Source organism: Cyprinus carpio, chromosome A7, assembly GCF_018340385.1.
Source record: "Cyprinus carpio isolate SPL01 chromosome A7, ASM1834038v1, whole genome shotgun sequence".
Lineage (NCBI taxonomy): Eukaryota > Metazoa > Chordata > Actinopteri > Cypriniformes > Cyprinidae > Cyprinus > Cyprinus carpio.
The window spans coordinates 1972787-1998338 of NC_056578.1; the positions used below are offsets into that span (position 1 = coordinate 1972787).

The 25552-nt window shown below is 36.7% G+C and overlaps 1 pseudogene; it reads right to left on the minus strand.

Annotated features, from left to right (window-relative positions):
• Positions 1-260: 260 nt before the first annotated feature.
• Positions 261-25280, minus strand: LOC122145502 (annotated as a pseudogene).
• Positions 25281-25552: the final 272 nt, after the last annotated feature.

Here is a 25552-nt window from a genome sequence, read left to right on the forward strand (position 1 = left end):
GTAGTATATACCGCTGGCAATCTTTGATATCATTTATGAATTTCCAGATTTTGGTTCGTGGCGATGAGCGCCATTCCACACTCTGCTGCTTTACCTAAAGGATTGGCAGATGATCGCGCATCTGAGGACCTGAAACAATCAGATGCAGACGTGAGTTCAATCAGATCTAGTGACGACGATACGGCTGTAGTTGTGTTTGTGTGCTGATGCAGTGTGACGTTACGGCGCTGGCGATCCTTGTTTGCTCGATCCCGTGCTCCTTAGAGTGGCCTGCAGAGATAGTCTTTTCCAGCAGATCCTTTCCAACTGCGAACAAGAAAAAACATGCAGGAATAAGATACAAGCCTCCCTGATTGGGTTGTAATCACTGTCATTCACACGAGCAGCCAATGAACAATGACTTACGTGTTCTTCTCTGACGACGTCCCGGCACCAGCTAGTAGATCTCTGACTCTCTGTACGTGCTGGATCACATACAGAGCTTTATTGTCTGCAAGACGGAAATGAGTTCATCAAATACTTTAAAGTAACTCTGAATCGTCCACATCATCCTTTTTATTTAAAGTACGCTCAGTGAACGTAAAACACGCAGAAACTCATGAAGTTTCCACTCTCACCTGTCGCAAAACCAATCGGACGAGCGGCCGTGAGTCGAGGCGCAAGGATGGCATGAAGGGGATCTTGAGGGTCTGGAGCTCCGCCCAGCGGAGCGTGAGGGACAGCGCGGACGAGACGCTCGTCTGCACCCCTCTGAAGAAGCACCAGCAGATCCGAGAGCAGCGACGCCTGCACCCTCTGAGACAGTCACACACAAACCACACAGCCAACCCAGTACACGCTTTACTCAGTCAGTCTCCCACGAGCACTTTGAGCTCATCTGTGTGCATATTATAGTTGACTAAAACCATATAAAACACATTCCTTAAACAAATAAAAAAAACAAACCAAATTTATATAAAAGTTAACAAATAAAATAAAATACTTAAATTATTTTATTTCAGCTATTTCCCAAGACAACACTTGATGTACTTAAATAAATCTAAAACAGAGATTTTATCAATAAAAATTAATTATTTAAACTACTATTTTATATTATAGTTCATAACATCAATGAAGATTTTATAATAAAAAAATAATAAAAACATATATATATATATATATAATATACCTACTAATAAAAATTTAAACACAACAAAATACTAAAACATTTCCTAAACGAAACCCGCGTGTGAGAAAACATTCTATATTTGAATAATTAAATTAAATATTTTTTTTTTAATATATTTCATTAATAAATATTTAATATTACAATTAATTAAACAACTTTTAACAAATAATATAAAATTTATTCAAGATATTGTTACTATAAATAAAATATAATTTAAGATATTTTTATATAAGAATATAAGAATCAGGCATGTCATATGCTAAGGGCTAAAGAAGAAAAGAATAAAACTAATCTAACAAATATCAATTTTATTTTATTTAACACAAGTGAAAAAGCTAATCCAATGAAAAAAAAGAACATAGACTATATATATATATACACACACACAACACATAGATATACATACTCATCATATATATATAATATATATATATTATACTATATATATAATAATATATATTATACATACATACATCACAACATAGCATATACACACATACACATCTATTGCAACACTGCATACTTTAATAATATATTTTATATATAAACTGTACATCTAAACAGTCACTAGGAAAAGAAATCTGCCTTTACAAAAATGTGCCATTACTGGATTTGTGCCGTAAGCAAAAAACTCCTATCTAAAGTAATGCATTTTAGCAGACAGTATGGTTACCATGGTGATTTGAGTTGGTTGCATCTTGATGTCTGTTGCACGATGTTGTCCATGTGCGTCACCACATCTTTACGATGGCTTTGTCTTTGCTGACCCTCCACTGTGAGCGGCCCCTCGTGGATCCATCCTTTTGGTGGTGAGATCCAGATTCTGGAGAGAGGCGAACAGCATGAAGAGCGCTGTTACTGTCAGTGATGAGGGGGCGGGCTTTGCGAGGGACAGGGAGCGGCTCCTACCCTTGAACTGTGCATTGCGATCGGGATTGGCCAGCCGCTCCAGAGGCGTCAGGTCCAGCCTGCGCTGGTATTGGCCGAGCCGATGCACGGTGCTCCGTCTTCTCTGACTGACCTCGTTAACAAGCCTGCAGTATCCCACGGCAACGGGACTGAGCTCTCCGAAGCAGCTTGCAGGTCGGGAGACGCCGCTGCACACAAATAAACATTTTGAGGAAGATTAGCACCCAATGTCTTCTATGTTGAATATACTGTAAACTGTAATTTATTTCTGTGATGCACAGCTGTATTTTCAGCCATCATTATCTGCAGTCTTCAGTGTCACAGGATCTTCAGAAATCATTCTAATACGATGAATACGACATCCAATGATCCTTGACTCACATCTCTGTGTGTGTTTGATGATGTTGTCCAGCAGCAGCGGGTACTTGGTCAAGCGCTGCATCTCAGCCACCAGCAGGTCCTTCAGCTGCTAACCTGCGGCCGTGAGGACTGGCCTCACATCCTGACGGACAGCAACACACACACATGACATTAGTCGACTGGGACGACTGGGCACAAGCACTACAGGGCCGGGGTGCACGCAGGGTTACCTGTTATGAGCGTGGGTTTGCAGATGCGAAGCGAGGGTCTTTGCGCTGTTTGTCTCTTGATGAGCTCCAGCCGCTTTGACTCTGCTGACTGCCTCAATTGACGACACCTGCTCCTCGAACTGATCTCCAGCCTCTCCCCCTCTCCAGATACCAGCAAACAACCCCTACACACACAACACAACACACAAACGTACACACACACCCATTATGCATGTTAACTCACGCACGAGTACATCAAGAAAAACATTATATTTTAAAAATAAAAAATAAACATTTGTGGACAGTTTTGTCCCCCTTAAGCTAAGCTTTAGGATGAGTTTGTTTCTTTCATCAGATTTGGGAAAATGTGTCATTGCATCTCAGTGTCTCAGCAATGGGATGCATTATGAAAGTGAATGGGTGCCGTCAGGAATGAGAGTCCAAACAGCTGATATAAAACATCACAAGTAATAAACACCACTCCAGTCCATCAGTTCATGTCTTGAGAAATGAAACACTGCATGTTAATAAGAAACAAATCCATCATTAAGGTGTTTTTAACATCTAACTGTTTAAGACTAATAAAATAGTCCATAATCTATAATAACGCTTTCCTGCACAGTATAAAAAGTTCATCATCTGTTTGTCTTAGAGCTGTTTTGGCTTGTAAACGGTTTGCTTACGGGATGCCCAAGGCAGTTTGAGGTTAAAAACTACCCTTAATAATGGATTTGGTTTCTAATAAAACCACTTGTCTTCACACAGACATTAACTGATGGTCTGGAGTGCTGTGGAGTTATCTTGTGGATTATTGTGAAGTTTTTATCAGCTGATTTGGACTCTCATTCTGACGGAACCCATTCACTGCAGAGGATAAGACATATGATGCAATGCCTACATTTCTCCAAATCGTGATGAAGAAAACAAACAGTTATCTTAGGATGAGGCCCGAAGAGATCAGATTTCCAGCAAAACATGTAATTTTTTTTGATGAACTATTGCAAACTTAACAGAGAGTGAGCGGTCGGACCTGCACAATAAGAGGAGACCGAGAGGCACTCAAACTGCAGCCAGGCATGATGGTCTCCGATGCCCTGAACGAACCGGCGATTTCCCTGCGCTTCGTCAGGTCATCCAACATAAGTCGCTTGCGATAGAAAAACAACATCAGACGATTAAGTATTACATCTTATGCTTTAAGCCAGAGCACCTTACAGTTACTGCATTCACGCTTCCATATGCTGATTTAGAGCATTGGTTTTGTTACACACAGCTTTCAAGTCAAGTCTTCTCACTTCCATCTTGAGCTGCATATATATCTTATTATATATATATATATATTTTACAACTTGACATTACATATACATGCATTTAACACAAACCTAGAACAATGACAAATGTAAGTGTGATAATACATACAGCGACCAACAAGTCGTATAACTTCCCAGTACCCATTAAACCAGCAAGCTGACCATGCGGGGACCGTGGAGCTCAGTTAGACGTGCCGCAGGTTCAGGAAGATGCAGGACAGCTCTTCTGGACTGAGGACGCTCTGCATCTTCTGATAAAACACACATGATCAAGGACCCGATAGCGTCCGCAGGTGAGACGCCTCTGTGGTGTGACAGCTCTGCAGAACAACATCAGAGCCATCAGCATGCCTCACCCCAACACTTTTTTCAGATTTTGATCGATCGATTAAATTCGAATGTAATGTTTGCCACAATTTTATTTATTTTATTGAAATATTACAAATGTTAGAATTAGACACTTTGACAATATGTTACAGTAAAGAGAAAATAATGATTGAACAGAAGGACCGTAAACGTGATATTCACACAGAACAATATAGTTTGAAATGAGTTTTGAATTACATTGACTTTCCAGATGTTCTCTTTTTTTTGTAAAGCATTTTTCTTGTATATATTTCTGAAACATATAATATGTATAAGAGAAGTTTGTACAAGATGCAGTTGTGGTTCATGCAATCTTTTCTGCAGAGATATTTAACACGTGATTTGTTTAACATTTGCATCATGTGTGGTGCATTTGAAATAGAAATTTCTTTAACTAGAAGGTTGATAAAGAAACAGTTACTTGGATCATGTTGTAGTTACGTTTTCACGGGGACTAGTTCAAAAATCGTTTTTAAAATTTGGTGACAATGTTCCAAAAAAAAAAAAAATCTAGATTTTTTTTTTTTTTTTTTTTGCTATATTGCCAGCCTTAGGTAAAAGGATTATTACAGTATCTAACCAAAAAAAGCATAAACTCCAGTGAAAACTCAACATGTTTGTGTCGAGGATAGAAAAGAAGAGACATGTAGCTGGAGTTAAATACTGTTAGTTGCAATGTACAAAAAATTTATCTGTAACATTTTGGGTGTTTAATCCATAACAGGAGACGATAAACTATGTTTCCATCCAAAGTTGCAAATGTAAACGCAAAAAAAAAAAAAAAAAAAAAAAAAATGGAATATCACAAAACAAAGTTGCATATTTAACTTTACGTAAAAACTGAAATATCGCATGAAACAAACCTGCATATTTAACTTTACATAAAAACTTAAATATTGCATAAAACAGTTGTAAATGTAACTTTTCAGAAAACATGGAATATCAAACATTTGAGAATAAAGCACATGGGTCAAGAGACCAAACATGTCACACTCCTGGGAAACTGGTGCAACACATCCATAACAAAATCAGAAGCTGGGCTATTTTTTTCTTAATAATGAATGACTCAATGCACACAAATAGAAAACATGCTACAGTATCTTGTCATTCAGATTTGCCTGATGCTTGGGAACACAACCAATGAGAACATATGATTTTTTTTTTTTTTTGCGACCAATTTAAGATTTTACATGCATTTTTTTATTTTTTTTTTTTTTAATAATGCAACATCCCAAAATTTTTATAAAATATGTTGATGGAAACATAACTAGTATGAAGTAGAAATTAACTGCTGGTTACAGACTGGTTACATTAACAAGCGGTATTTGAAGATTTTTACTAGGCTCCCAATAAAATACACCAAAAATTGACAAAGGGGCTGCCAGTGTAATTTCCTCAAATCTGTCTTGAGTTTGTTCTCACGGTCAGTGCTGAGATGATCTCAGGATGTGTCTCTCAACAACAGCCTAAGATTTGGGTTCTTAACTTCCTCAAATTGTTCATGTTCTTCTATTTAACCCATAAACACTGAAGTCTGAGGCTCGAGGCTATCTGAGATCATAAATGATTTTGACTGGTATAGTTTTCATAGATGTATCATCTTAAAACAAACGAAACATCTCCGGCATGTCTGGGATTGTCAGGAAGCTCATTTCTCCGGCTGATGAATTTATCTTGGAAACCCCACCCTGCTCATTACAGAGTCACAGAGCCTGAGCTGACAGACGCCTGACGGAGCTGATATTCCCACGGGAGACAACCGCTTCTCTCGTATTTCACAGATGATGCTTCACCCTGGGCTGGTTATTAATTTGAGGAAGTCAGGCATTGAGATTTCAACACTGTAAACAGCCAGTTATATCTTCTTGACTGACATATTTACATGCTTAATATCATTTATTAAAGCTAAATATGACAGACACACAATCAGTGTATTAAACTGTTGACAGTCAATGTGGTGATTATTTCACTCAGATATTAACAACATAATGGATGAATATTTACGTGAGTTCTTTCTGAATAAGTCACGTTTTATTTGAGCCATGACATTGTCTAAATTTGTCTTTTTGAGGTGGGAACAATTTTCTTGGTGAACGATCTTCTGATTTTGTTCAGATTAGTTCTCCAGATAAAATAATTTTCTCACATCTTTCCATGCACCATAAAATGTTGGATATTGTTAGCGATCTGGTAACACCTCACAGTAAGGTCCTATTGTTAAACATTAGTTAATGCATTAATTATTATCAAATAACAATGAGCAATGCATTTGTTACAGTATCTTTTTAATGTCAGTTAATAGAAATACATTTGTGCAATGTTAATTTATGTGTTAGACAATTAACTAATATGCAAAATAATGATTCAACTTCTGATTGTAAAATTATGTATTAGTAATTAACTGAAGATTAATACATGGTTTAGAAGTATTTTTATAGTTAGTTCATGTAGTGTACTTAACTAGTACTAGTGTTAGTGTAATACTAATGCTAACAAATGAGACCTTGTTGTAAAGTGTTACTAGTGATTTCATCACATTGGTCTCATGTTAATAGAAACTGCAAAATGACTGTTTTCAAACAGGTTTCCGTATGGCCTGCCTTTGCTCAGGCAAACGTGTCGTAAGACCTGGCTTTAGTGTGTGCATGTGTAAGCATGTACCGTAGATGACGGCCTGTCGGTCGACCTCCCGTGAGCTGAGTGACGCTAGAACGTGTGGCTCCACCGTCTCCTGCCAGTTCTGCGAGTCAAAACAGTCCTCGTCCAGAGCCGGAGCGTCGGGTAACAGAGCCACCCGGAGCCGTCCACCACCCTACAGACGGACAGGACAGAATGAGACGCACGAGCAGAGACTAACCAGAGCAGCAGAGCGAGAGCGGATTACAACCCTCACCTGCGCTGAGAGCGAGGCGCGTGTACGGCGGCGTCGGGTTCTCCAGCGATCTGAAATAACAATACAAATAAAGTTTGAAACTCAAAACAAAAGAAAAAGAAGCTAAATTTAATGGATTTATTTATTAAAATGATCTATAACATGTTTAGGGCTGCAACAACTAATCGATAATGAAAAATGGGAATACCGATATATCGGCCGATATTTTTAATTATTTTTTTTTTTTTAACAGAGTGTCTATTTACACTTGCATCCACCCACAACTGTGTGGAAAGCGTGCACCATAGTATTTTGATGTGATCGACCCACCTTTTACAGAACTTTTTTCCCCCCTCCCTTTTCAAATCTCATATCGTATCGGAAAGGCATTTATTTTCAATAAAATTAAGTAAATAATAATCAAAAAGTTGAAAATAAAGTATCGGGTAGGGTTAGGGTAGATGTAGGCGGGGGGCTTTATTTTCCCAATAAGGTGGCATCCATTTAATAATTTGAATTAAAATTATAAATTACACTCAATATGTTATTACTGCATATTGTTTTATAATGTACTACAATACTGAGGTGCAGATTATTGCCATTATTGCAATAAATAGTATAAAATCCTGCTATTTTTAGTGTAAATAGAATCTATCGCTATCTGCACTTAGTGTAAATAGCTGCTGCCTTTTTTTTTTTAAAGTTTTTTTTCCGCGTGGCTGATGGTTTTTCAAAACGGATTATGCTTCCTCTTTAAGACAAGCCACTGAGACTAGAAGCAAGCACATGACAGACAGTAAAATGACCAATCGTCATTCACACACTACGTTGTGTTACATACAATAACACTCCGGCAATGCAGCAAATTCTTATTCAAACGTACCGTGAGACATCAGATCCGCAGCACACAGTATTATATCGGATTCATATCGGCCAGATTGATTTATAAATATCGGCATCGACCATTAAAAATCTCATATCGGTCGACCACTAAATGAAAATAATCAGCTATGAATGTCATTTGCAATTAGTTTATAAATATCGGCATTAGCCATTAAATACTGCAATACTACCAAACGGAAAACTTCCGCCAGTCACGTCAAATTACAGCAGTGAATAACGCATTTCTATGGACGAAATGCATCTAAAAATAGCGGATGAAACAGAGTGAGCCGCTGCGGGAAAGATGCGTGATCCAAGATGCCCGAAACATGAGAATGCTTTATTTTAAACTTCAAGCTAATGCATTAGTGTATTGTTTAACACGGCTTGTCCTGTCAGGCGCTTTGACAGATGTATGAGCCATTTAATGTGAGAAATGTTCCCTCGGCGTATAAACTGCACTGCATTCAGTAATATCCTTTTCAGTAAATGTTATATATTCACGTGAATGTTTCTATTTTGCATGAACACTCATCCATTTGTGTTAAACAGACCAAACGCAAGTAAATACTCAGCACAATAATAGCAATTTTTGCCGATATATCGGTTATTGGACGTTAAAATAAGGTTTAAAAACCAGCATGTAATTCAAGTGTTTTATGATAGTAACTGTAAGGGAATAACAGAGTGTGACTGAATATAAATGCAAGACGTTTCTTACATTTACAGAATAAAGAAATGACTGTAACAGAGTAATAATCAATTTGAAAAATCTAATTAATGGTTAGTTGCAGCTCTAGCCGTATTTGTGTTAGTGTCTGTGTGTTTGTACCGTGCCGAGCTGCTGGAGGCTGAAGACGAGGCGCTGTGATGTAACAGCCTCAGTCCCGGCCCTCCCTCTCCTCACAGTCCTCCATGTCCACATCGCTACGGGAACGAGGGACAGACTCCCCCAGTCCCGCCTCCTCGCCGACGCCCCTCCCCCTGAGCCTTCAAAGACTCGCTGCGGGCCAAGCGCACTGATATGGTCGGACTGAGGAGGAGAATAAACCAATGCAATCAACATCAAATCATTAAAGCTGGAACGTCAACAATAAAGTAGATGGATGTGAAATATCCTGATGATATAGATAACATCTGCATGTTTTGACCTGTCCATGCTGTCCTCTCCAAAGCTGCTGGAAGACAACTGCTGTCCCTCAGTATCCCCTTCTTCAACGGAGTCGGAATTATTCTCAAACTGCTGAATGATGTTTCTCACGCTGCCAGGACGAACTATGGACATAAATAAAGATCAACCATTAATATTCCTGCTCCATCTTTTTTCCATAACAGGTACAGCATGATTTTGAATTGTGTAACATCAAGGTTGTGAATATTTACTAAAACTAAACTACTGTCTGTCCTTGAGCTCTACAATTACAATAATACAGTCAGATATATAGAGGGTTTCTGCAGGTTTTATGAAGGTAAATGTAGTTTTTAAAACCAAGTAAAGAAATATTAAGAAATAAATTAAATGGGACACAATGTGTCAGTATGCTCTCTAAATGTAAACACCTAGCATTCAAAGTTCGAGGCATTAGTTTTAAATTAATTTTACAAAAAAAAAGAAACTGTGTCAAAAGATTCTTGACAAAATGAAAAATAAGCAAAAAAGGGGAAAAAAAGAAGCCAAATGACATCAGATAAAAAGTATTGTCTGAGATAAACAAAAACCTGTCAATGGGCTCAGAAAAACTTCATTCAAAGTCTTACTGACAGACACAGTTGTTCTTGTTTCAAGCATAAACTCAATTCATTTTGTTCATTTTCTCAGAAAACAAGCCTTCATATTTTAATTTTACGTCTCAAGCAAATGTGCACTGATTTAAGGCTGTTCAGATATTTGTATTGGGAAATAAGACAAAACACTGAGGATGATATATATTTTTTTGTTGTTGTTGCCATATATACAACATTTAATACCATGACATTGCATTTAAGACTTTCTGCTCCGATTTAAGCCCTTTTAAGACCTGAATTTGTGGTAAGGCGAATTAAGTCTTTTTAAGACCTGCAAAAATCCTGTAATGATGATCTTTAAAATTTTTTTCTGTGATTATTAATGTTTTTTTATATTTTGTGTAGTAAAATTGCTGTCTGTGAATATTCATATACTTATATCATTAATTATTATTATACTAAAAGATAGGAAAGACTCGCAAAAACCCTATATATTAAAAATAATAACAATAAACAAATAAATAAAATAACATTAAAATAAAAAAAGATAAATTGAAATATATAAATAAAAATAATATAATGTATAAATAATAAATTAAATATTATTATTATACTAAACGACAGGAAAGACCTGCAAAAACCCTATATATTAAAAATAATAACAATAAATAATAAGAAACAAATAAATAAAATAACATTAAAATAAAAAAGATACATTGAAATATATAAATAAAAATAATATAATGTATAAATAATAAATTAAATATTATTATTATACTAAACGACAGGAAAGACCTGCAAAAAACCCTATATATTAAAAATAATAACAATAATAATAAACAAAATAAATAAAATAACATTAAAATAAAAAAAGATACATTGAAATATATAAATAAAAATAATATAATGTATAAATAATAAATTAAATATTATTATTATACTAAACGACAGGAAAGACCTGCAAAAACCCTATATATTAAAAATAATAACAATAATAATAATAAACAAATAAATAAAAATAACGTTAAAATAAAAAAAGATACATTGAAATATATAAATAAAAATAATATAATGTATAAATAAAGAAATTAAATATTATTATTATACTAAACGACAGGAAAGACCTGCAAAAACCCTATATATTAAAAATAATAACAATAATAATAATAAACAAATAATAAAATAACGTTAAAATAAAAAAAGATACATTGAAATATATAAATAAAAATATATATAATGTATAAATAATAAATTAAATATTAATATTATACTAAAAGACAGGAACGTGTTTTTCATCAGGTCTGTAAAAGTAATTAAAACAAATAAATGAAAATGGGAAAAGTGAGGGACGTGTACCTTCAGCCGGGGACAAAAGGAACATGGAACGCTAGAGAAAATAAACAAACGATGAGAAATATGAACAGAAAATGATACAAACTACAGCATTTCAAACTAAAGTAAAGAAAACAGTTTAAAATAAACACTGAAGGACTGACAGGCTCAAACACGTGCTGAAACTGAAACAACAGTGTGTGTGTGTGTGTGTGTGTTTACTGGACTGGGACGTGCTTCTGGGTTTGCCGATGTACTTCAGGATGGGATTTCGTTTCTTGTCGTCTCCATCCCTCTCTCGTCTGGCGCTGCTCAGCTGCGTATGAACATGTGAAGTGTATTATGAGGATCCAGCAAGAACCAGAGCTAGTATAATTTACAGCACATCTTTCAGTACAATACATCATACATTCACCTTTTTAGCTTTAGGAAAGAACGGAAGCCACTTTTCCTTCTCGGACATCAAGCCGGGAAACACTTTGGAGTCTCTGAGTTTAATGCCCGAGTGTCTGAGGTAGAGATGAACCGCAGACGCTAGCGGAGAGCTGACAGCAGAACAACTGTCAATATTGTCATCTAATATACTGAGTTCATGCATCTTAGCACATAAATCACTGCAAGCAACAGGATTGAAGCTCATACCTTCTGTCCTCCTCATGCTTTGAGCTGCAAGGAAAGAAAACTCGTGTTAGCTTGACTGTATTACACAAACACACACCTGAAGAGAGAAACACACCTGAGGCTATCGGCTGACAGCGGTCTGTGGTGTGCGAGGGTCCCGTGACGGACGCCTCATGCTGTGTGTGCAGCGGTTATGTGACCTGTCTGCGGGTCATGTGACAGCTCTGCGTCGAGGCGTGTCGCGGGACCTTTGTAACTCATGCAAGCTCACTTTCAGTTTATTTCTGTGTCATCTGACCGCTTTATAACCTGTGCTGCTGGTTTTATGGTATATTTCTCCCACTGATTTTAGCGCATATTAACCAGAGACACAAACTCATCCGGGGCGAAAAATGTGTCCCTTTTCTCTTTACTTTCACTGGCAAGAAATGTATAATTCGAAATATTTAAAATATCGTTTAAAATTAGTTAATTTTAGCACGAGGATCCGGGGGGAAAGATATAGAGTTGCGTTTTTTTTTTTTTTTTTGGTTTGTTTTTCTTTTAACAAAATCTCTTTCTGCTTCGGTTTTTCTCAGGCTACAATTGTTTTTATGAAACCCATTCAAAATTATTCAACATTAATAATAAAATTAATATTAGTATATATATATATATATATATATATATATATATATATATATATACACACATACATACACATACATTATATATATATATAATATATATATATATATTATATATATATTATATATATATATGATATATATATACACACATACATATAACACATACATATATATACACACACACATATTATATATATATATATATATATATATATATATATCTATATATATAGATATATACATACATATATAATATATATATATATACACACATATATATGTAATAACTATTATTGTGCTACTATTGCATAGTTGTATTACAAACCTTGAGTATTTAATAATAATTATACAATAAAGAAAATAATACCAAACATTATAATACCATTAAAGAAATGCATTAATTGATTTATTGTTGTTATCAAGTTATAAAATTTTAACTAATAAATAAATGTATTAATATAGTAATATTGTTATTAATTTGAGTATATAATAATAAAAAAAGAATAATAACTGATTAATAAGAATAAGAATAAAACAGGACAACAGAAATATTACAATGCTATTATTGATGATTCCAAAGAAAAGTAATCGGAAGCATCGGAAGCAGATTTTTCATAAAATACAATAAACATCTCATGTCTTCAGAATCACATGCACTGATGCTTCATGCACTATCGAAGTAAACCGAGTCAGTGTGGAGCTCAAGTCGTCTTTAAAGTCATTTTCACGTGTGATGAAACACTCACAGGATGTCCCAGAGCGCCAGCACCTGTTTGTCCACCACCTGCCGCTCTTTCACTGGGTCTCCGTCTAACTGCTGCAGGTCGCTCTCTCCGAACAGAGAGCCCAGACCCATCGTCTGCTTGCTCCTGCCGTACATCACACAAAACATCACATCAAGCACAGAAAGCACTTCTCTCTGTGTGTGTTACAGCCTTTCAGAACTACAAGAAAGGGCTCCAACAGCAGTACTGAGCAGTCGGGATGTAACGATTAACCACAAGCCTGTTGAAAATCAATTCAAACATGTTTAGATGCTAAACAAGTCACGATTCAGTTAGGGGTAGGAGTTTATACGAATGCATGTCTAAGTCTTTAGAAAAGTTTAGATGGTATTTCTTCTTTTCTTCTCGCCTCTGTATAATGCATATTAAAGTTCATAAATGCAGTGCTGCTTTGTTTACAGCAGAAACCAAGGAAACGCTTTAAGCTCCACCTGCTGGCAGAGAGTGAATCTGCGTCTCGTTCAGCTCGTCTGCTGTTTCTGTTTCCATGCTGATATTTCTTATCTATAGTTTCACAGAACTGAAGTCAAAATATTCTGTTTTTGCTTCAAAAACTGCTCATGTTGCATGTATGCAGCATCTCTGTTTGGACCATGATTAAAATCAAAGTCCCTTTAAGACAACTCATGTCATCTCTTTGAATGGGGAAATATTAAATTCTACAAAACTGTTCACTAGGCTTGACTTTACCGATTAGCGATTGGCTCTTTCATTCAGAAGGCGGGGCTTCCTGCGATTGAGCGGCCATATATAGAGCGTTGCACTTTTCCCCATTCAAAACTATTACGAGTGACACGTCTTGGGTATTCTACAGTCTTTGGTAAAATGCAGTGGTTGCCTGCCTCTAATTTTAAATGGAAAGAGCACAGACAAAGCCTTATGTTGTTTATATGAAGAGATTTATTTTATTTGTGTTATTTATATGATTTTGGTCTTGTTTTAAAATTTAAATTTACTTTTGTTATTTACATTATATTTAAATTTTGTCATTTAGCAGACGCTTTTATCCAAATGACGACAACAGAAGCAATCAAAATCAACAAAAGAGCAAGTGCTATATTAGTATATTATTATAGTGTTATATTTCAATTTCACAAAGAAACGTGAAGCATTTTGTCCAAGCAATAATAAAAGGACATATTTTAATTTATAATTTGTTTTTCTGGTATAAAAAAATAAAAAATAAAAATTAAATCGTGAATCAAATCATGAGTTGAGTGAATCGTTACATCCCAACTGAGTAGTGTTAGATAAAACTGCTACAATATGAATATTACAGTAAAGCTGGAGGCACACCTGTAGTCTAGAAGCTGCTCTTGAATATCTGGAAGCACCTGCTGCTGGAGCTCAGACAGCGGCCCTCGGATGTCCTCCTGCGCATGCAGACGACTCTCTACACGAGAAGAAACCAAACGCAGGGTTAATCACAGCTCCGTCACACTGCCAGCAGGCGCTCCAGCTGGGGTTTCTGTTCAGGAGATCTCACCTATGTCTGTCAGGAACTCCTCCCGGGACTTTAATCTTCACAGGCTGAAACGAATCACAAATGGACAGTCACACACAGAAAGCTCACTGAGAAATGCAGCGCTGGTGGTTTGTGGGGTTGTAGATCAGACACTCACCGCATCGTGGTCCAGGAAGTGTGAGCAGATCTGAGGGGCGAGCGATCGGGCGTCTTTAGGGCTCGAGCCCAGATACGCCTCCACAGACAGATAAAACAACTGCATCGACACAAACACACGCGTCAGAGACACATTTGTGCTCATGCAGCCACTGATGCTCACTTTAATATTTCATAACAGGGGTGTAACGGTACACAAACATGAAAGGTCTGAGTCTCAAGACTTCATAGTTGGTGGTTATTTTGTGACAGAAGTAACATTGAGAGAGAAATTGAAACATATGTTGCAAAAAAAAAAATAGAGTTTAGGTGTCACTTTTTGTATAATGCCTAAACAAAATTGCATAGGAACCTATTTTTTTTTTAATATCAACTTCAAATTTGGAACACAACTTATTTAGACATTTTATAGCAATTTTGGAATAAAAACAATTTTGTAAAATATTTATTAAAAATAGTACAGTACATTTTCTTTACAGTAAATGTAAACTTCTATACATTTTTTATACTTTGATTTTTTGAAAGGATTGCACTTCTGCAAAAATCTGCTGATTGTTTTCTTTAGAAAGAGACCAACCTTAGGTCTGTATTTAAAAGTGTGCATGAATTATAACAATTAAAGTTGAAATAGTGCATGTTCACATCTATGGGGGGGGGGGCAGTTTAGGAGTTAAATTATAATTAAACTTTTCGTAGGGATAAAAATCTACCTCAGCTTACAGTGAGCCCTTTTACATTACTATAAGTTTACAATTAACAACAGAGACCAAACTTAAATTTAATTCATATTTATTTGTATATATAATAATCAACACTCAACTTATAATAATTAATCACATCACTAACAGATATTAAAGCAATAAGCCCCAAGAAGCCATGGTTTACAGTGAATTTATAACAGCTAAGGGGCGTTAGCTGTTATAAATTCACTGTAACCCATGGTTTCACAGGGATTATTGCTTTTAGAAAACGGTTATTCCATTATGTAGTAAGGTTTCACAAAATAAAACAGAGCAAATAAAGCGTACTGAAATAAAAACAGTATTATTCCACCAAACAATGTAGTTCCTTAGAAACGGTTGTGGTTCCAACAAAGTGGTTGCCGGGCAACACACAAATGTAAACAAAGGTGTATGTTTGTAGAGTAATTTACAATAGCTTTGAACTTGGCTCAGCCAATCAGAATCAAGGACCGGAACTATCCTCTTTATAAAGTAAAATACAACGTGTTTATAGTCTAATATTTAGCGAGATGTTCTTCTCAAGACTTGATTTATAGCGGATTAACGAGCTGAGGACACTGATGATGTCTGAGGGAAATTAAATGCTATGTGATGATATGTTTAAAAGCTGTTTTTTCGCCGTCTTTCCGCAGATGAAACGCTGATTGAGCGATTGCATGAGGAGTGAGATGTTCATTCATGTTTATTTCGTGCTATAGCTAGTAGTAAATAGGAAGAGATGATCGAGAATGGAGCAGTTTAGATCTGTCGCCATATCAAAGAGCACCAAAACAGCATTTATTGTTTGAATTTCCTGAATAAAAACGACATAATTAGAAAGATGAGACTTTTGTTTCTTATCAAAAGTAACAGTATATAAAACTAGAAGTGTCCAGTGACGTTCCGCTCGTGCAGTGGTTAAAACAATGCTTTATTTGTTCGGTACACATGTGCCCCGAACCAAAAAATACGTGTACCGTTACACCCCTATATCATATGAGAAAGCAGGGCTGACCAGCGGGTTTGGATCCAGTAGTTGACTGAACACGTATCTCATGAAGACCGTCATGTGTGCCGGACGACTCTTCAGCAGCTCGATGTCCTGAAACGGCCCGTCCATCTGTCATTAACAGAGAGAAAGAGTTACATCTCATCTACTCCACTGTTCCTGGCTCCATGTGGAATAATATTAGGAGTGTGCACAAATAGATCGATCTCTAATTATTATTAGAAAAATAAAAACACTATTCGAATTTAATATGTGTTGCTTTGCGAGCAGTAAATCCAGGGAATCCATGAAAAATCCTGAGCACACAAACTAAAAGTCAGTTTAAACTAAATGCACTGGGTGGCGCTGTGGAGCAGGTTAACATTGTTGTCTATGATGCCTAATCATAAGCTTGTTTTTTTTTTTTTTTTTATAACTAGCTTTGAGTTCTATGTGCTATAATCCCAAAAGTCGACCAAATCAACTTGAACACTGAATTAGGAGCAGCATATTAGAACACTACTGTGTCGGTGATGTAAAGATATGGCAGAAATAGTAAGAGTAGTATGCTATTCCAAACTCAGCCCAGATATTCTTTAATACATGCATTTAAGATGCATATGAAAATGAAATGAAAAACTCTGATGACTATGCTTTGCATAGCTGTGCATATCCAAATCTCTGTCCAATATAAATAATAGCAATAAATCTAAAGGGTCTTGGTTATAAAGAGACAATTTCAATAGATAAGTATCACTCAACTTCACTCGCCTAGATATTCAACACATTTTTACTCAAAAATGAAATAAAAATGCAAAATAAAAATGTGAAATTTATTTCAGAGTAAACAACTGGATGACACTAAAATGTATCAATTATTAAAATACATATTTATTATTTAATTTATATATTGTACAAATATTTTAATAATTTAACAACACATTTGCATGCTTTTGAAGGTGGATGGGGTCAAATGACATGCATGTAAACTATGAAAATATTTAAGTATTTTTATTTGAATGTTTCTATTTTAAATCCCTTATTTTGATTAATTATTAGCTTCTCATCAACTTTGGGAGACTCTGCTATAATCAGTGTGAAATGCGATAAGGAAGGCATTTAATGAAAACTCACCTCATTGATGGAATACCCATCATCCTCCTCTTCCTCCTCTGGTCCAATGATCTGCGACTTCCCTCCCTGACGGGACACAAGACACTCAGACTGCAGGCTGAGCACAGAGCACTGCCGAGCGCTAGAGGGACCCACTGATCGTCTTACCGAGTCCGAGGGGTGCGTGTCGGATCCCTGCCGGCGGAGCAGAGGGTTCCTGGGGAAGGTGGACGGGGAGGAGAAGGGACTCTCAAACGCCTGAGCACAGAGACACAGGAGACCATTAGAGAGATGGATGGGGGACGTCTCACTTCTATTCACACTCCTATGAATCTGATGGGAATCGTTTCTTAAAGTGTAAGACGAACTAGGGATGCATCGAAATGAAAATTCTTGGCGGAAGCCGAACAAAATGAAACACTGGGCCGAAGGCAGAATACCGAACACGGGTTTTCGCGTTTTTCCCCATGTATTTTACCATTTTTTTTTTCCCCCATAATTGTGATCCTGGAGCAGAAAAACCAGTCTTAAGTGTCATTTTTTTCAAAATTGGTCGAGATACAACTATTTGGAAATCTAGAATCTGAGGGTGCAAAAAAAATCTAAATACTGAGAAAATCATCTTTAAAGTTGTCCAAATGAAGTTCTTAGCAATGCATATTATTAATCAAAATTTAAGTTTTGATATATTTACGGTAAGAAATGTACAAAATATCTTCATGGAACATGATCTTTACTTAATATCCTAATGATTTTTGGCATAAAAGAAAAATCTATATTTTGACCCATACAATGTATTTTTGGCTATTACTGCAAATATCCGACTTAAGACTGGTTTTGTGCTCCAGGGTCACAACTGAATAAATTAAATAGCCAAAATGTGCTTTTTACTGTTTTGTCTTGCTTTGTAAAGAAAAAAAAAACTACAAAATAAATTACAAAACAACAATTTAAAAATATTTAAGATTCTAGCAGACATATACCAACAAAGCACAATTTAACTTAAACTTATTAAGTTAGTAAAATAATATTTGTTGCCCATCAGACCTCCTTCTTTTACTGTACAAATAAAAGCAGCCTTGCTGAGCAGAAGAGACTTCTTTTAAAACATTACAGATCCTGATTTGAACACTATGTGTGAACGTTATAATAAATGTATTAACAGAGCTGTTGTAATTATTATCTCCCTTTTTATTTTATTTGACAGAACAACAGTAAAATTACAATACTAGCATTTATGAATGTTGATAAGAGTTCTTGCTTTCTCTCAACTTTTATTTTGGCAGAAACGAGTGCGCGCCTCTCACTGTACGCTGGGTAACGAACGCAACTCACCTCGACGTCTCCTTCGCTGGAGTCCATCGATAACCGACCTGCTCAAAGAGAGAAATCACACCAACATTACAGCACCAACGCTAATGAATCAAAGATCTTATTAGCTCTTCAACACATGATTTCACGAGCGTATAGCCACCTTCTCCAGCTGTGAGATAGCTAGCGACAGCTTCTGACCGAGTGCCATCCTGAAACAGAGAAACCATTTAAAATCAGCGGTGTGTGTTTGGAAACAACTAATCGACTGGTTTATGAACATTTACATCAGAAAGCTCAAAAAGCGGCACAGAAAGGAAACAAATGCAACTACTGGTGCCTTTAAAACCAGTCCATATAACACAACACTAGTCTGTTGATGTCCGTTTATTTAATTACCTAAAATGAAATAGTGCTGTGGATTATTGTGATGTTTTTATCGGCTGTTTGGACTCTCATTCTGACGGCACCCATTCACTGCAGAGCATCAAGTGATGCAATGCTACATTTCTACATCTTGGATGGTGTAAGGGTGAGTATATTAAGCACAAATCTCACCAGATCCTGCCGGATCTTCACTCTGACTTGGTTGGCTCTTCGTTTGGCACTTTCTATCCGCTCCTCTAATGAAGGCGAGGGGTTTCGAGACTGTTCCTCCAGAAGCTTCTGCTCAGAGAGAGCAGCAAACATCATTACTGATGGGTCCTAACACAACTCAGCACACACACTCACGAGAGAAGCACTGATCCTGCATCGCTGATACCTGCAGCTCTGCCTCCTCCTGCTCCAGCATCTTTCTGAGGATCTCTGTGGCGTGTTTCTGCACCTCGGGGTCCTGAGAATGATGGAGAGACACATTAAAAGGATGAAGGAGACACCTGCTTTATTTCTTTCAGAAAAATCAGTTTTATATTTCCCAAGTTCAATGTTTTCCGTTTGATTTATTTCATGTCATGCATTCTGATTATTTACTCTCTTAAAGAGTATCTAAGAGCTCTAGATTAACATGAGATCAGCAGAAAATGTGTGTTATGTCCACTTTATTTAAATTTAAATAATTGAATTCATAAAACTTTAACAATTTAACCATTTACAGTAGCGCCGTATGAAATGTTATAATTATTGTTTTTTTTTATATTCTGATTATTTTTTTGCCTCAAAAAATCCGTTGCTTATTTATTTTTAGATTCCATTTTACTTAACTTTTTAATAATCAAATTGAATGTCTAATCGTTTAAATTCATAAAACCTAATAAAAACAATATTTTAATGTTGGATTAATAAACAACTCAATTCATATAATTTAACAATTTAACTATTTATTATAATTTTAACAATACGAAAACACTATATTCTATTATACCATATGTTTTCTTTTTTTGGAATCCATATTAAGGGTTTAATTCAATTCAATTTTAATAATTATTTTTAGTTTATTTTTTAAAACTTTAATTTAATCATTTGTTAAAGTTTTATCAATACAAGTGAAATGTGTTAATAATGAAAGGTGTTATTTATTTCTGAAATTCTGTGTTGTCTTTTTTTAATTTTTCAGGATTCTGCGTGTTAATGAATAAAAACTTCAAATCAAATAAAATTTTAACAATCCTTTAATTTGCTGCAAAACAGTGCAACAAAACAGAGGTTTAATATTTACATTAAAACACTAACAAAAATTGTGTAATACTCCTTTAAAAATAACGTATTATTATTTTTATTATTACTTTGAGAACATTCTGCTGTCATAATTTCTTCAAGCAAACCCAAACTTTTATTTTGGTGGGTTGTAGAAGATCTTTAAGTTTCTGTGCGCATATGAAGATGAAATGCTGGTGAAATGACTGATGTGTAGTAGACGAAACCATGCCATTCATTCACACACAGACACACAATATTCATTGGTAACAGATTGTACCAAGACTATATCATAGTCAATAAAAGTTTTAAAAACATGGCGCACCTGTAATGGTTTGGGTCCTGTGATTCTCTGAGTCGGGGTGCTGCTTCCTGTGGGTGGAGTTGGTGGAGGAGGCGGGGCTTCACCAGGTGCTGTCCTGTGATTGGGCAAGAGGTCACTGGGGAGGGGCTGAAGCGGGATGGACGCGACTGAAGGAGGCGGGCCCTGAAGAGTCAAGGCCACATACGTCCCGGCTGTCAGAGCAGAAGAACAAACGTCAGTGCAGACGCTCCTCACAACTACTAAAAAACTAAACATACAACAGCCAGACTCACATTTGATCATTTTTTACCACTTCCTGATGAGACATGGACGAAACCAATGAAACCGTTGACCTGAAAGGCAAACAGAGATGACAAATATGAGATTAGTTATTAATTAAATTACAATCACTTTTGTTTTACAATGGCAAAGCGTACCTTAATGATCCGGTCTCCTTCCTGAACTCCAGCCTTGACCGCCGCTCCACCTGTGAGGACAAAGAAAGCAGGGTTGATTCTGATAGCGGTTTATCATTTACAGGTACATCACCCTTGGGTTTAATTAAAGGTATTAATTACCTGGCCGAACATTCTGCACCAGTTTGATTCTCTCGCCGCAGACGGTGAAGCCAAACCCCAGATTGTCCCTTTGCACAACCACACATCTTTGGACTAAACCTGTCCCTATGAAACAAACAGAGGACCTTTCAATAACATCAAGTCATGTGATCGTGGTCATTGCATATGACCTGCATACCTGCGTTGTCTGAGGGGAGATCAGACAGCGTCTCCTCTGCTGGCCAGGAGAAGACCTGCGCTCCGAGTCTCCCAACGTCAAACTGCTCAACCTTAGACCATCAGATGAGATATTAAAATCAATGCCACAAGAAATGGATAACTAGGGGACGAGGGAGCAGGAGAAAAGGACAGAACCAGAAAAAAAGCAAGGCAATAAGAAGTAGGGAAGAATGCATGCAACATAATTGATGCATGATGCAAAATAAAACTGAAAGTTGGTGAATTTAACGAGATTGAAGACTGAACAAAAAGTAAAAGGATTTCAGATATATTCCTGAGTTTCACATCAGCGCTGGCATTAAAAAATACTGGCTGACCAACCAATATTGTGTTTTTAATACGGAACTCAAATATTGAGCTACAAAAATAATGCATTTTAGACAAATTGCTTAAGCTGCTGTTACACAACATTTACTGTAACTGAAAAAAAAAAAAAAAAAAAAAAAAAAACAACATGCATCATTTACAGACTTCATCCTGGTCTTCCACTAATTATAGCACGGAAAATAAAACCAGAAAACTCACCAAGCAGCAAAAGGACTAAAAGGAAGCATGAAAAAGAGAGAAGGAAGGCATTACAGTGAGACAGATGGAAGAAAGAGAGCGAGAAATGCACAGAAAGAGCTAATACTCAACATGAGACGGACTGTAAAACTGACTGAGAAAGTGAACGAGGTGTGAGTGAGTTTACAGCTCGTGTAACTCCTCCTAAATAAGCCAGCTCAAACAAACACGTCTGAGCACACGACTCGCACAGGTAAACATCATTACTCCACCGCATGACAATTAGCTCCGGAAACCTGTGTTAATGACTGACAGATGTCATGTGTTGGGTTTGACCTTTGATTCAGCATACCTGGGGCAGGTGTGTTTGTTTTCTTAATGGCTGCCCTGCAGTCACACGACACAAAAAAGGGAAGTGGATGCGCAGGAAAAACAAGTCAATGGGAAAGAGAAACAAAGATCTTGAGACAGAACAAGACAGATAAAGACAGAAATACACACAGACAAGTGGACATTTATGCAGTGAATCTTCTCCAGAGCGACCCCATCATTCATCAGTCAAACACAAACACACAGCTGTAACAGATACTGATGCACCGAGGCGGTAAAAATAGCAACGAGGAAACTAATGCACACTGGACGAATGGAAAAACCTGTATTGTTAGACAGAGGACACGAGACAGTGATCTGATGAAGCAGTAACCGTCTGAACTTAATGTTACCCTTGCAAGCGCACAAAGCCTTGAATTTAGCCGGTGTGTTCACTGTAAACAATGATTTGCCTGTGTGCCCTCTTCTATCAGCTAAAATCTACTGTAAAATCTGGGAAACAGAGTCTAGAGGCTCAATAACTGTGATAATCTCTCATTTCTACTCGAATATAAGGTCTACCGAAAAATCTGGTAACTTTTACTTAGCCACTCATACTTAAAGGGATGCTCCACCCCAAAATGAAATTTTGTCATTATAACTTACCCCCATGTCGTTCCAAACCCGTTAAAAGCTTCGTTTGTCTTCGGAACAACAATTTAAGATATTTTGGATGAAAACCGGGAGGCTTGTGACTGTCCCATAGACTGCCAAATACATAACAGTGTCAAAGTATGAAAAGCATCATCAGAATACTCCATCTGCCATCAGTGACTCAACCGTAACGTTATGAAGCGACGAGAATTACTTTTTGTACACGAAGAAAACAAAAATAACGACCTTAGTCAACAATGTGTCTCCTCTGTGTCTCTCCACATCAGCTGCGATACAAGGATACGTTTTCTACGTATATTTACGCTTTAATTTGAAAGAAAACAGCGCTTCAGTGCAGCGCGGCTGACACAGAAGAGCGTACGCCGTCTGCGTCCAGCTCATATTCTCCAAAACGACGCTACGCTGATTTGGAGAAACGGAAAAGAGGAATCGTTGAATAAAGTCTTTATTTTTGTTTTCTTTGTGTACAAAAAGTATTCTTAATGTTCCTAAAAGTCACTTCATAACGTTACGGTTGAATCACTGATGGCAGATGGAGTATTCTGACGATGCTTTTCATACTTTGACCACTGTTATTTATTTGGCAGTCTATGAGACAGTCACAAGCCTCCCGGTTTTCATCCACCAAAATATCTTAAATTGTGTTCCGACAGACCAACAAAGCTTTTATGGGTTTGGAACAACATGGAGGTAAGTGATTAATGACAAAATTTTCATTTTGGGGTGGAGTCTCCCTTTAAACTAATGTTCTCAACAGGGGTCGACCGATTATCGCCGCCGATATTAAGCTTTTTTATGGTTATCGGTCATTTTCTAAATTGATTCGCCGATAAAATAATTTAAAAGCATTTAAAGAAATTTTTTTGTCAGAGCATTTGTTACTCTTAATTTTAATCTTAATTTTCATTTTAACACCAGACATATCGGTTATCAGTCTACTTGATCTGTAATAATCAGCATCGTCCCTGAAATACACATATCAGCCGATATTGTTTGTTCTGTCGCCACATTTGACCAAATTCAGAATGTTTTTATTTACTTTTTTATTTGTGTTTTTCCTCTCTTTAGTAATTCTGAATGGATCTGTATATAGTCAGGTAAAGGCGACTGGTATCGTGGTCGGTTGGCACCCCCGTGTGGTCCTGTTTGGCATTGCAGCTTGACTTGTTATTTACACATGAATAAAAAAAAATGCTCAATTTTTTAGAAATTGTGAATTATGAAAATAAACTTACACACTCACCACAGCTCCACTTGCACTAGCTAAACAAATTAATCGTGTGGCTGGCGGCAAATAAAGCACGAAAACTGAAAACTGTTGCTTTAAAGTGATGCTGCATTGTGGCAAAGGCTCTAGTCAGGTATCACAGAAAATAATTTAGATAGATCTCTTGCTTTCTTTCTCATGTGAGATGAGGATAACGGTCAACCGATTCGAGTTTTTACAATTTTGCTGCATGTAGGACGGCCGATATAACACAGATTCATATGTAATGTTAAATGAAAATGTGCGCGAAATTGATTAATATTTAAACACACGTGCGTCTGCAAGATCTGCTGTGTACAAACACCTGACAGACGTATTTAAGATGTCAGTTTTACATACATACTAAATCATAAACATCTTAAAGACATCTTATAAATGTCTATTTGACATCTGATAGGAAACGTCCTACAGAGGAATTGCAAATGAGCAAATACTCTACAAAATACGTCTTGCAGATGTAATGCAGACGTCAAATAGACGTCTCTGTGATGTGCATGCTCTACCGGGGAAACTGTATCGGTCTAAAGGCGTTGTAGGAAAGCAACCTCACACTATCCAGCGTGGAGGTCGGGTGTCGAACGCTCATGGCTGTGAGGTTTGTCTGTTTACTAGTGTAGCTAGTGGTTTTTCTGTCAGTCTGAGATCATGTCATTAGTGTGGGGTTAGTATTATTTCCTCTCCCCACTCCTTGAGGTGAGTTTAGTCCTTTCGCCTCTTCACGGGTCAAAGTTCCTTTCGGGGAAACACAGTGATCCTCCTCACCAGCATCGTCCCATTTAATAAACCAACTCCAAATGTGCACATAAATCCAGTGAAGTTCACTTCTGAGTGTCTGGTAGCTTCACAACAGCGAGACTCTTTCAGGGGAACATAGGCAGGATCAATACACCACATTTCTGTTTTATCTCTCGAGCTTCGGAGCAAAAGATTCCTGCGGACTGAATCATCTTCCCATTCTATGATAGCTTTAAAAACATCAACAGCCTGCGGGGAAGGCAACACAACCAGCTGCTGTGTCCTGTGTCTCCACTGCAGTGTGTTAGTGGTCGAGGTGATTCACAGTCAGTTGCTGCTGGTGTTTTTAGCAAGGTTATTCTGGACTTTGGAGCTACTGGTTTCAATGCAATGCAAGTGGAGC